Here is a 13,278-nt window from a genome sequence, read left to right on the forward strand (position 1 = left end):
AAACTGTGCACAGGACTGGCAAAGTGCCATTAATTTTATTCAGGCTCAATGGAACAGGGATGCATTGAAAAGTTGCAGGGCAAAGACTGGGGATGTGCATCTTTGAACAAAACCACTCTGATGTATGTAGTTTAAGATGGGTGATGTCCCAAAGGAAGGACAACCACTTGAGACGGGTTGTCCTGTACCAGTCTCAAGTTTGCGGTGTCCTGTACGCAATACGTGGAAACCGCAAGTTAAACTCCTTCTGGATTTCTTTCCACAACAACTTCTTTTCTTGCAACTCTTCCAGAAAGGGCAGATTAGTGGAGTGCATGAGCAATAGTTGTCTTGCAGACAGATTTTACCACTTGGCTTAAACTAGGCCTCTTGGCTGCTTCTCAATCTCTCCTTTCCCAGCTTGTCAGTTTAGGTTTTTTTTTTTTTAGGTGTGTAGTTGTGCCATATGCTTTCCATATTCAGATGGTGGCTGGCTGAGGAAATACTCTGAGCTTGGAATATTGTTTTACAACTAAACCCTGCTTTTAAATTCTTTACAACTGGATGACTATGACCTGTTAGGTGTGTTCCTTGACTATCTTGCTATTTGCTAACAGCAAACATCACTCTGTTTGTTAATTCTTGACTTCTGAAGCCAACAGTGTTACTGCATTTTATTTGACTCCACCTGTTTTCAGATGTTGGTTTGCAAAACCATGCACCCATTTTCTTCCTCTTGACAATTTTACGCCATTTTGTCAACCTATCTCGTAAATTTCCAATAAAATACATTGAAGCATGTAATAAATTTTAAGAATTTATGAATGCTATGTCAAAGCACTGTATGTACATGCAGCCAGCAGTTAAAAGTCCAGATTGCCCCATTCAGACACAATTTATGCACCTTGCAGTTAAATAAATGAAATGACGTAACTTTCTTGACCGTTTTGGAGAAATAGCTAAAAATTGCCCGTAATGGCTGAAATACAATGGCAGCATTGAGTTCTTCGTATTGATGGCTTTAATTTACTTCCATGTGAAAGGCATTATTTAAAATGTGATGTGTTTCATGATTTTAAAAGTAAAAAGCACAAACAGATGACTTCAGAGATAATATTCTCTGAGTTTATTGTCAAAGAACAAGAACAAACATTTATTATGTGCATTTACCAAATTTTTCAGTTTTTACCCCTTAAAAACTTAATTGGATCAATTTATTCTAATTTTAAACCGGCTTAGTTGGTTGGTGGCTGAATCTTGTTCTGTTATTGCCTGACAATAACAGAACCATCACACAAAACATCTGAACTCCACTTACTAAAATGGGAAAAGGTTTCAATACAAGCTTGACTGAAACATATTCTTTTCAAGAGACTTGACTGGTTATTCCTAAGGACACTAATAATTGAAGTCTCAAGAGTAATTCATTATTCACTGTGTTGAAATGAGTAAACCATGTATGTAACGAGGCAGATGAAGTAATATAAAGGTATTTTAACTCCAGGCCTTCCTTATCTTTTCTTTCTCTGTCTCTTCTCCATCCTCGTCTCTCGATTGCCCAGTCATGCTCTTTGTGAACCTGTTAACCCCCAGAGAAAGAGGAAAAGGCTGGAATATTAGATTTCTGCTACTAATGGGACACGTTTAAGAGGAGCCATGCGAAAATGACTTTTCATCATTTGTTTTCAGTGGCGCATCATTGACGTCCTCAATTTCACTTTTTTTTTTTTTTTTTTTTTTTTTTTTTTTTTAACCATGTCTTCATTAATTTTCTGGTTCTGTCGCAGCAACGGCCATTGCCGGAGGCACAACTGTCAAAAGTTGTAGGGCAATCAGTCCAGCTCTTGAGATTAGCTTATAACCAAACTGCCTGAAGGAAGTTTGATCAAATTTGTCTCAAATCCTGAAGTTGGTCTTGAAAATTAACTGATTTAAATATAGTGGTCAGAAGTAAGAGGTCATTTGAAAAGAAAGAAAAATGAAAAGACTTTCATTAAGAAAGTTACAATTTTCTTTAGCGGACAAAAGAAACTTGCCCGCTACTATGATGCAGGTTTGCAGATTTGATTTGGTTTTGCTTTTTTGCCACATCAAAATGTTTAAGATCTTCAAGCAAATTTCAATATTAAAGTTAACCAGAGTAACTATAGACTGTATTTCGAAATGATTATTTCTTGTATAAACATAGAGTAATAGACGTGAGGCTTGCCTCATATCTATAAATGGTAAATGACTTGGATTTAAATAGCATTTTATTAAGTCTTGCGGACCCATTCACGCACATGCTGGTGCAGACAGGATACTGGGTAGTAGCTACAGCTGCCCGGAGGCAGTCTGACAGAAATGAAGTTGCTGAAGCAGCGGCACCACCAGCAGGCAAGGTGGGTGGGGTATCTTGCCCTAGGACACAAAGACTGAGGCAAGTGGAGCGCAGATCAAACTGCTCCACATGCCACCACTGTCGGCCCACAGGCTACCTGTGTCCTAGTCCAGACATTGCTTACAAAGCCAACTGAGTGTTTTCCCCAATTCTTCCTGATGGGTTGAAGATATAATCTCTGAGCACAGTTAAACTTCGAACCATGATATAACTTCATAATTATTGTTTACAGAAGGCAGCCGGAAAGATATGAGACGAGAGGGCATGTGGCAGAAGTCTCCAGTGCCACAGCAGATGGTCAGATGTTCAAATGAGCTATCCGCAAAGCTTTCATATCCACTTCTTTCCCTCTGTAACTACATTACGGCAATAACAAGATAATGTTGTTATGTTTGAGAATGAATAAAGTCATTTTTGCTCCGACCTCCTTTGTGTCTGCCAATAAAGAGGAGAGATCCGATCTCAGTCACGCAGAGTGACACTCATTACAAAAGAGAAAATTCGATGTTAGCTTTTAGCAATCAAGGGAATTACAAGTCAACGTAAAGAACGGTGACAAGAATTATGGGAGGATTTTGGAAATATTTTTAGGGATATTTTTCAAAGCAGGAGGCAGAGCTAGAAAAGAAGACTAAAAGCATTTTACAGAAAATTACTTTAAATAATCATTTATCAAAGGAGGTAGAAAAATCCCTGGGGTGGATATGAATTGAGCATGGATGGCATAAAATGAATAATGGGACACAGCTGCCTTTTCTCCCAGAAAAAGATGTGAAATGTTCAAAAACCACAAAAGTAAAAAAAAAAAAAAAATAGGCAAAGTGACAAGAGGACCAGCAGCCACCTCATAAGCAGGCCCAGAACATTTGAATAAATGCTTAAGAAAGTTACAATTTTCTTAAAAAAGTTAAGCTGCATGCCATTGTGCATATGCATAGATCATATGTTTAAGGCAGGTACATAACATGTGGAAGAATGTGGAATCATAATGGAGTGAGAGAAGAAATCCATGTATAATAAAAAGAGAAAAATCAGATTTCATGAGGAGGAACATGATTAAAGATATGAAATATATAAGAAAAAATAAAAATCAAGTTTTCCAAATTTATGACTAATGTAAAATTTGCCTGAATTTCTTGGATGTGAATTGCATATCAACACATCAGTTGTTAGGAAAATGCTCCTTTCAGTATTGCACAAAAGTTGATTTCTAGCTGAATCATTTTAATAAACATCTTATTTTGTGGTTTTCCTGTAAAAGCTGTTTTTTCCCCCATTAAAACTGAGTGAACTGGACAAGTGATTATTAAAAAAACACTCCAAAATAATCTGCTGCTGATGAAAACTGGTTTAAAGTTACTTTAATATGTAAATTTCCAGTAAAACCTTGATAAAGCACCTTAGTGATGCGTTATCTCTCTTGGAGTCTGCATTATGTCAATATATTCCTTTCTGGTTGGCTGCCTTCAAAGCATCAATGTGACTTTGACACATTTTGTGATTATTTATCACTGATTTGGAGACCTTTGGACAAATCCTTGGTTCATATTAGCATTTCTACAGAAACGTTTACATTTTTATCTCACGGCCACAGGAACTCCTTCTCTCACTGAATTTGATAATCCCTCTTGACAAGCCGACTGCCACTGTGGGGCACTGGCTGATAAATGTTATTAATACTTGCTTGTCCTTCATCCTCAACCATAGAAATTCCTCTTCTTCACCTATTTAATCAATGGAAACCAAAAACTGTGCTTAGTGCTGTCCTTGCTCTGAATGTGGTTAAAGCTTAAAACTAACAAAATAAACAATGGTTGATTTTGTTTTTTATTTATTTCAATAATATACACATCAAAACACTAATATTTGTGTTCGTATTTACTTTAACTTAGCCATCTGACACAAAACCCTTAATGTTTTCTGTGCCAAAGGTTTTGGCGTTAATATGCTCATAAAATATAATAATTTTGGTCATAATGTGCTTTTAAAATGCTCATTTTAAAATGGGTTAGCACAATATTAGAGCATTTGTGTATATTGGCAAAATGTTATTCAAATTCATTTATAAAGGAAAGTGGCCCAAAACCTTTAGAAATATTGTGCAACTTGTATGATATATTAAGTTGCTCATGTTTAAAGTGGAAAATCTGACAAATTTCTCTGTTTTCATCTGACTTGTAGATGAATTAATTACAGATCCATCAACAAAACCGTCTGAATGAATTGTCTAAACTCAAAAATCATCTGTTATTGTAAAAGAGCAGTAGGCATTGTCCTCCACAGCAATAAAATAAGCCAATTAAAGATATTTGCTTTTATAATTTCAAAAATGGAAAAATTCTCCAGTTTTCAAAATGTGTCGTCTTTCTGGTTTTGGAACTGTAGAAACCGCTAATCGGCTAAATTAGGATTTATTGTGCTATGGTGGTTGCTACTGCCTTACAAGATGGTTGTTAGTTCAAACTTTATTTTGTTTGAAATTTGCATATGTTCCTCCTTAAATGTGTACCTTTTTTATACCAGGTACTCAGACTCCCACAAATTGGGAAAAAATGCACATTAAGTAATTTGGGCATTTTTAAACTACCTTTGTGGGGGTTTTAGTATCACCAGCTGGTGTTTATCAAGTTGGAAACAAAGTCCACAAATCCCATTTGCATCAGCGCTCCTAAATGCTGTCAAATGATTAGAAACACCAGGCAGACTGGCTATATTAAAAGCTCTGTTTACAGGAGGTCAAGACAAAAAAGGAGAATCTGCAGAGGATGTGTCTTCACTTACGTAAATAATTGCTTTCAACAATGTAATCAGCATCACATCAATTTTCTCCCCTGACATTTTGTGCAAAATGTAACTACTTTAGATTTTTCAAAGCAATTAGTGTGTAGGGACTTTTCAATTAGGGATTCTATAATGTCCTGTGTCAGAACAAAAATGGACAAATCAAAGTTTGTGGACAAAAACACTGAATTTGATTGTGGTTGCTCTCAAGAAAGACATGTAAGGCATAAATGTATTGAAAGAAGCAAACTAAAAAGTTATGTTTTTCTTGACATTTTAGGTTGTTTAGCCTGAAACACATTCAATGTTGTTTGTAGTTCTTTTGTGACTTTCTGGATGGATCGCTGATGTCCCTTTGGAGTATTGTTGGTAGGCCAGTAATTCCTGGGACAGATCACCAATAATCCATGTCAGTGACTTTGTTTCTCATCTGTTCTTGAATTTCTTCAGAAATAAATTTGAATTGGGAATGAGGGATCACATATTTTTTGATGACACTTTATAAACAGAATTTAATATCTCACAGCAGCTTTTTGGGAAAGACAAGAAATTGTGCTTGCATGTTTGTTTTGGTGTTTGTATGTCAGACGACAGTTACAAGAAAGTAGCTACTTGCCTGAAACTGTTGGTATCCAGTCAGATCACTAATAAGTAAAGATTAAAATAACCAGCACCATGATTGACAAGCCTGAATGAGGACCCAGGGTTATGTCTCGATCATGCATATTGAGGAGGATGGTAGGGAAATGCACATAAAAATCCCCAGACTTTCCTGATTAACAACTTCAGCAGAGTGACATGTTGGACTCAGGACGCCTTCCTAATAACTGATTTTAAGGCTCTTTTGTTTTCTGCCAAGATTACCAGAAATAATGAAGGACGCTATATAAAAAGGAAAATGGAAATACAAATGGGCAAAAAAAAAAAAAAAAAAAATCACCTAATGACTACGCTGTCAATGACTGGGGACTTGTGTTGTGGTGTTCAGACTTTATCACCAGTTTTGGCCAGCATTGAGGTATGAAACAGGTTTATACAAGCAGGTGCTTGCCAACCATTGGTATATACTACAAGTTGATTTATACAAGTATAATTTACCTCCCCCACCCCTCAAAAGAATGATTACATACTTCCACTAGTATGTAAAAGTTTCTGTGTGAAAGCTGAATTGAACATGAGCAGCCTTCAATCTACACATGTATTATTTATGAGACTGGAGGGCTTTGGAGCTCATTACAGTCTAATGGAGACTTGGCCAGGTCCCCGTAAACCCCCTCAAGTTGGGGAAACGTGTCCCTCACCATATTGGCCTGGATGTCACAACTCCATCTGGAGCCATTTTTATGGCAGCCATTTTGTATCCCACCTGGCAAAATTTCACCAATTTTACTTGGGTGGTGGAGAGAATTCATGAGACGTGGGCTTGTGCCGAAGAATTGTGTTTAGTAGCTTGACAAGTGGAATCAAAAGGAGGTTTTTGTCTCTATAATCTCTGTCATCCATCTTTTAAACTATTCTCACTCTTTCCCTGAGAAATAGCATAGGTCTTTAACAAAATATCTCCCCTGTTCTTTATTGGACCATTACTTTCTCCACCCCCTCTCCAACCAGAAATATATCAGTCCTCTCCAGTACTTTACTTACTTTCTCCCTCCCTCCTTCTGCATATGCTGTGAATCAGAATAGCATTCCACTGGGAGCAGCTCTGAATATTATCTTAAATTTTTCATTCCTCATCTCGGCTGCTAGTTTTACTCTCAATTTGTTGCCCAGAGCCAAACAGCAACATGGGATTCAGAAAACGTGCACACACCACAGAAAATGCGATTAAGGAGTATCCATCTCTCTTTCCAACCATTTTTCAATTTTTTCTTTTCTCCTCACGATTCCAAAACAACTTGGGAATCGTGAAACGTGCTCACACCTCAGACCAGAGAACTTCTTTCTTCCCATCTCGCATCCTGTTTCTCCCACCCTGTTTCTTCGCCTTCTTTTTGTCGCTTTTTATTTAATTTTCTTCTCGCCCTACTCACGTTGTGTTATCACTTCTTCTCTTCCCAGCTCAATGTCTCTCTTTTCTCCGCCTTTCTCCCTGTCTTTATTTCACTCCCTTATGCTCAGAGGTAATTCTCTCCCTCCTCTCTGGAGCTTTATTCATCATCATCATCATACTTTTCTCCCTCACACACACACACACATATAGAGCACTCTTTCTATTGACATGCACAAACCCAGACTGCATATCGCTGTCACTCCTCTGACCAATAAAGAGGATGATGATAGCGTTGGGTGGCTGGTAAGAAAACAAAAGAATGGAGATAATGATGAAAGGGAGGAAGGCAGGATATACACAGCAGGGATTTTTCAGGTTTCATACAAAAACCTCACCTTAGAGTTGCGAGTAAAGTTTAGTCTGTCAAAGTTTCTGCAACTGTTAAAGACCGAGCTGATTTTAGGAGACACGGACTGTCCAGACAATGGAAGCACTATGAGATCATCACTCAGTGGATGTAAAAACTCTAAACACAGATGTTAAAAGGTCTGTTTTTCAGTGATATGCAAAAATGACACCAACATCAGTAAATCAGCCATGTCTTCATACAGGCGTTCCTTGTTTTGCGTGCTTAATGTCAGCGCTAACTGGCTGCTCAGAATTTCTAATTACTGTTTTCCTTTTCTAATACATTTTTGTGAACAACATAGTGACAGCACGCAACTGGTACAATTTCTTTTTAAACAAGATACATTTTATGTATTTATTAAAAATTGGAGAAAATTCAGCAGTAAAGTTGCAAAAAAATAATACATTCCCAGCACCGCACTGTTAAGTGGGCCATTCTTTTACTCTATTTTTAATTTGAATTACTTATTTTGATAGACATTTAAAGATATCCACCTAGTAATTATATTTTTGTACTGTTCAAAGCATTTCAAAAAGGATATGTACAACTCCAAAAGGTTGAAAGAGAAATAAGTCTGACATGGCAAACATAAAGACTGTAAGACACAAAAGAGAGGATGGAGTTTGATGGGGAGGGTTTGGCTGATGGGGATGACATGAACAACAAACCCCCTCTAAATTAGTAAAATATGGTTCAGTCAGAGAGGAAAAAAACACTAAAGCAGTGAGCAAGCCACTTAAAAGAGATCTGAGAAATTACTTTGTTTCTTGTTCTTCATGTCAGACACCAAAGCACTAATTTTGAAGATTTAGCGCTCATGGTAAGGCCATCTCATTAGCATTACAATGAAGGAGGCCATTAAGGTGTCAAAATGTTATCAGCCAACGCCTTGAGCATTTTGATGAAAATGAGGGAAAAACTGACTGTTTTATAGATGAATGTCTAAGAACGGATTTTTATCACCGCCCCTGTTTGTACATATTTGTTTTTAAGTTGCAAATGTTTGCAACGGGTGTAAATTAGGAGCAAAAGCTGTGATTAATTAAAATGATCAGTGAAGAAAGACAGAAAAATATGCGTTTTAGCAGGAAAGTTCCAGTGACGGGTAAAATTAGTTATTCAGCTCTAAAATTGTTTGTCTTTCGTTTTAACATTCATAAACATTGACAAATAAAGAGTTCTTTGATTCAGATGGTTGAAAAAAGTAAGGGCAGGAAATCCAAATGACACACACATGCTAGTTAAACCGGGCTGTTTGTTTGTTCTGCATGAATCATGTGCGTTCTTTGATATGTTTTCCTCTTCTCTCCTGATTCCTGTGATCAATCAGTCCATTTGTCTTGTTGATAAACTTTTCCGCCAGAGCTATAAAAATAATTTTCTATTCAAATATGCATGAGTACTAAGATAAACGAGAGTAATGCACGTAATTACCAAATGAAAAGTGTGTTTCACACGGCTTTCTAATGTGATAAAAAAAAAAAAAGAATAAAGACGAGGCCAAGACTGATTCACATCAACAAGGAAGAAGAAGGATGAGAAAGGAGTGCGTACACTGAGCGCATTGAAGACGGATGATAAATGAACATCATGTGTCGTCATAGACAGCTTACCCATATGAGATTAGCTAAGATGATGGATGAGGGAGGTTTGCAGACAAAAAGCCCATCTCTGCATGTCTCCCATATGTTTGTGATAAACTGACAACTTTCTGTGTTGTTGTTTGAGAACTTCTAAATATGTTTGTTTTCTGTTTGTGTTTAATTGATAGAATTAGATTTGGCACCCAGTTTCCAGTTTGTGGTGTTTGTTAACAGAAACAAGTGAACAAATAAATAATTGCTGTGAACTGGCACAATATGAGTGAACTGAACTGAATAACTTGAGGAGATCAGGTTAATTAAATTAGAATACGAAACCTGATGGTTTATCAGATTAATAGTACCATTTGAAAATAACTATCTTTATTTGTTATTGTAAGCAGGTATAAAGCACATTTTCCATTAAAATGTTTTTACGGGTGATGTTCTAACCTTAAATGTCATGTTTTCATTAGATGCATGATTTCATTTCATCGCAAGTAACAGAAATAAAGGGAAATAATTAATAGAAGGAGTTTTTCTTCATGAACTGAGTTACTGGAATAATATTTGAATTCATGGAAGGGATCTGTATTTCTTTGACTTGCAAAACTATTTAAGATTTTAAGTGACAGATCCACACAAAATAGTGAATGACTTAAAGATACAAGACAAAGCATAATTCTTATGACCTTCTGAAAAGTGGTGTATGTATTTATCTTTCGCTCTATACCTTTGTATTTACAAGTGCAAGTCTTTTGGGCGTTGTCTCTCCCAGCTTTGTAGCTCTAGAGATTAAAAATTGGGCCAAATTATTCGTTTCACAATAGTCAATCTCTGACTTGCTCAATCAAAGAGGACGGAGTCCATCGGTAGACAATGATTTTGATGCCATCAGATTCTCAGTTGGGTTTAGTTCCAGACTTTGACTGGGCCTTTTTATAGAACCGGATCTGAACCAAGGTTTGTTGTCCTGCTTCACCTCCACCTACTACGGCCCTCTCAGATAAGAAGGTGATGATGAATTGATTCATGGATGGATGAATAGGTGGATGTTGGCAATGAAGTTACCAACTTACATAATAGTCACTGAGGGAAACTCCATGGACAAAGACCCTCGGCTGGGATTAGTACCGTCTCACTGTAAGTCAATAGTTCTACAAACTATGCCACTGTGCAGTCCATGACTTATTCCCCTGATGAAAATAAAAGAAAATGTACTTTTCCATGAAATACAATTTGCTGTTTCGCCAACGGTTCTTCTGGGGAAAATATGGCTTCACCCGTATAAACTGGCACTGCTTGTGTCAATAAATATGGTTCAAATTGCCAAGAAAAACACATGTCAAGTCACACTTAAAGAACATTTTTGAAAACCTAATTAAGCTGCTCATAAGGACAGCTTACAGTAAAGTGTTTAAAAAAAGAAAAAAGAAGGAAAAACAGAATGGACGGCAACACTCGATCCCACAGAAATGGCTTTGATAGCAACGTGCAAAAGTAGACACTGGTGGCGTGTAGACAGTTGGCACCATGAGACAGACACAGAAAAACAGTGACACACACACACACACACAGAGAAAGAGAGAGAGATTGTGGTTTTTCTTCTCATGGATATATAATCAGTTTAAGGAGGAAGTTTTTCCCCTCAGTTCTGCTTTGATGCACAATCAGATTTCGACCCGCACTGTAATTCCCTGTCTCTCTTTCCCTCTGCCTCGCTCTCTGTCTGTCCCTCTAATAGTCTCCCTCAATGGTGTTTGATGTGGTGGCACCCTGGCATTGTTCTTGCTATTGTGCCAGAGTGGGAAGAGGAGAAAAAAAAAAGAAAAGAAGGAGGGACAGGGAACGGGACAGAGATAGATGAAGGGATGGTATTGCTGCATTGATGTGGCATGGAGGCCTCAGTAAAAGTAGAAAAAATCTGGATATAATTGACAGCTGCGCTGGTAAGATCTGGGATTCCCATCAGAGTGTGGAGGAATGTTCTGCAATGTTCCGGATTGACCTCTAAGTACTCACTGGAAGGGCCAGCAGGCAGCAGTACTCGTGTATCATCATCCCAAATACCAAATGGCAATGTTTTCAATTACTCCGCCTGCCCTTGTTTATCTGCCTTTATAACCGTCCTTATCTTTCCTTTGTGTGCATGTGTGTGTCTCTGTGTGCGATAAGTGTCTCTTTCTCTTCCCTTGAGAATGTGTTTTCATTTCTGTGTCTTGCACCAGTTTGCTGGTGACAGTTTTACCCCAAAGTTTGGCTAATGTTGATTTATAGATGTTATCCAACATAAAAGATCATTAGGGAGGCATCTGAATTTTCTCAAATTTATGATTCTTGACAGCAAGCGCTTTTGAGGGATAAAAAAACCAAATCGATCTTGTGTAAAAAGATGAACATTGCTGCTGTTTGTCATTATTATTGACCCAGATATCTTTACATCACTTCATTTCATGGCATTTTGTTGGCATTAATTATTCACAGCTAAAGTCCAACCACAAGGCATCAATCCAGTTGAGGTTTAGACTTTGACTGGGCCATTTTAACACCTTAATTCATTGATCCTGCTGTAGCTTTGCTGATGTGTCTGGGACCATTTTCTTCAGGATGCAGTTTAGGTCAAGCTTTAGCTGTCAGACAAATGGCCTTCATTTGACTCAAATGCCTTACAGCAGGTATAAGGTGAAGATATGCTTCAGTTGATTTTGGCCAAACAAGCCGCTGTGCATCAGGGCAGTACTTAATGAGGGGACATTAATCTAGATACCTTGTTCAGATACCACTTATAGATTGTACTGGCAACCCTTCCAAACAAGTATATCGTTTATTATTTTCTAAAGTTGCAATCATGAACTTATGTCATCAACTTGTAAAATGAGGCTTTTGGGGCGCGATAGACTCTCAGGCATTCATATTTATATGTCTTTGCTTCAGCAAACCTGATTGAAATGACGGGATGTCCTTCTCAATATACCACTAAATGTTGCAGAGGCCTGATAATCACCTGTTTATTTAAATCAGGTATGAAGTAAAACAAAAAGGACAGTGCGCCCCAAAGACCAGACGTCAGAACCACTGCTTTAATTTACTTTGTACTGAAAATAGAACAAAAATTTGATCGAAATGCTAAATTTTGATAAGAATTGAACATTTTTATAAGTAGTAAATTGTCAAAATGCAATTTATCAAAGTAGAACAAGACATGCATGTTCAGATTTATATTTTACATAATTTGCATACTTGTATCAAACCTTTAAAGTCAAGGTCAGTAAATTATGTAAAAGTTTGGTTGACTTATTGGTGAAATGAGAAATACCCTTAGAGAATTATTATTTTCTCTTTTGTTCTACTGATAAACTAAAAATATTCTTTTGCTTAACAATTTAAATTCACAGCATGTTTTTCTTAGACTTAGAGGTTTGTTGAAGTGATTATTAAATCTGTGCATTACACTCTCTTCTTTTTATATCTGGAGCCTTCTGATATTTGCAAAAGTGACCTTTGTGTAGTTTGTTGTGGACTCTTCTCCTCCCTGAAAAAGTGCTGAGAAAGTTAAAAATGTCACCTGTACTTGTGAGGCGCAGCTCCGTGAAATCTCTGCAGTCTGCCTGCAAATTCAAAAGAGGAGCCGAAGCATGTGTGAAAAACATAAAGGCAGATCACGAGAGTGTTTCAGAGAAAGAGAAAGAAAGATAGAAACATAGGCAATGAAACGGTGAGAGAATGAATGAACCAGAAACGAAGGAAAGCGCGAGATGGAGGTGAGAGGAGAGGGACCGAGAGATGATTGATGGAGCCAAAATGCCGATTTCTTGCTTCATCTGATCTGCATTACTCTGCAATCAGCGGCCACACACATGCAATGACACACACCTACACACACACGCTTATATATGATGTGCAATCACCACACAGACACACTATCAACATCCTTCTCACAGACCTAATCTGCAATCAACACACAGGTTTCTGATCAGCAGCCGTCATCACCAAAGTGCACGCATGTAGACTTCAAACACACAAACTTGCACACGCAGCCACACTCATATATCCACATAAACGTTGAGTTTAAGCATAATGGAATCGATGCTTGTCAGCTTTGGAGCAGATAGTTTTGGTCATCAGACTGTTCTGGGCAGATGAACATATAAAAGCT

The 13,278-nt window shown here is 37.5% G+C and overlaps 1 protein-coding gene across 1 annotated transcript in view; it reads left to right on the plus strand.

Moving 5' to 3' along the window:
- trps1 (trichorhinophalangeal syndrome I) overlaps window positions 1–13,278 on the plus strand; it is a 181,060-nt gene that overhangs the window by 14,736 nt on the left and 153,046 nt on the right. The window lies entirely within an intron of this gene.

This window comes from Gambusia affinis, linkage group LG14 (genome assembly GCF_019740435.1).
Source record: "Gambusia affinis linkage group LG14, SWU_Gaff_1.0, whole genome shotgun sequence".
NCBI classification, from domain to species: domain Eukaryota; kingdom Metazoa; phylum Chordata; class Actinopteri; order Cyprinodontiformes; family Poeciliidae; genus Gambusia; species Gambusia affinis.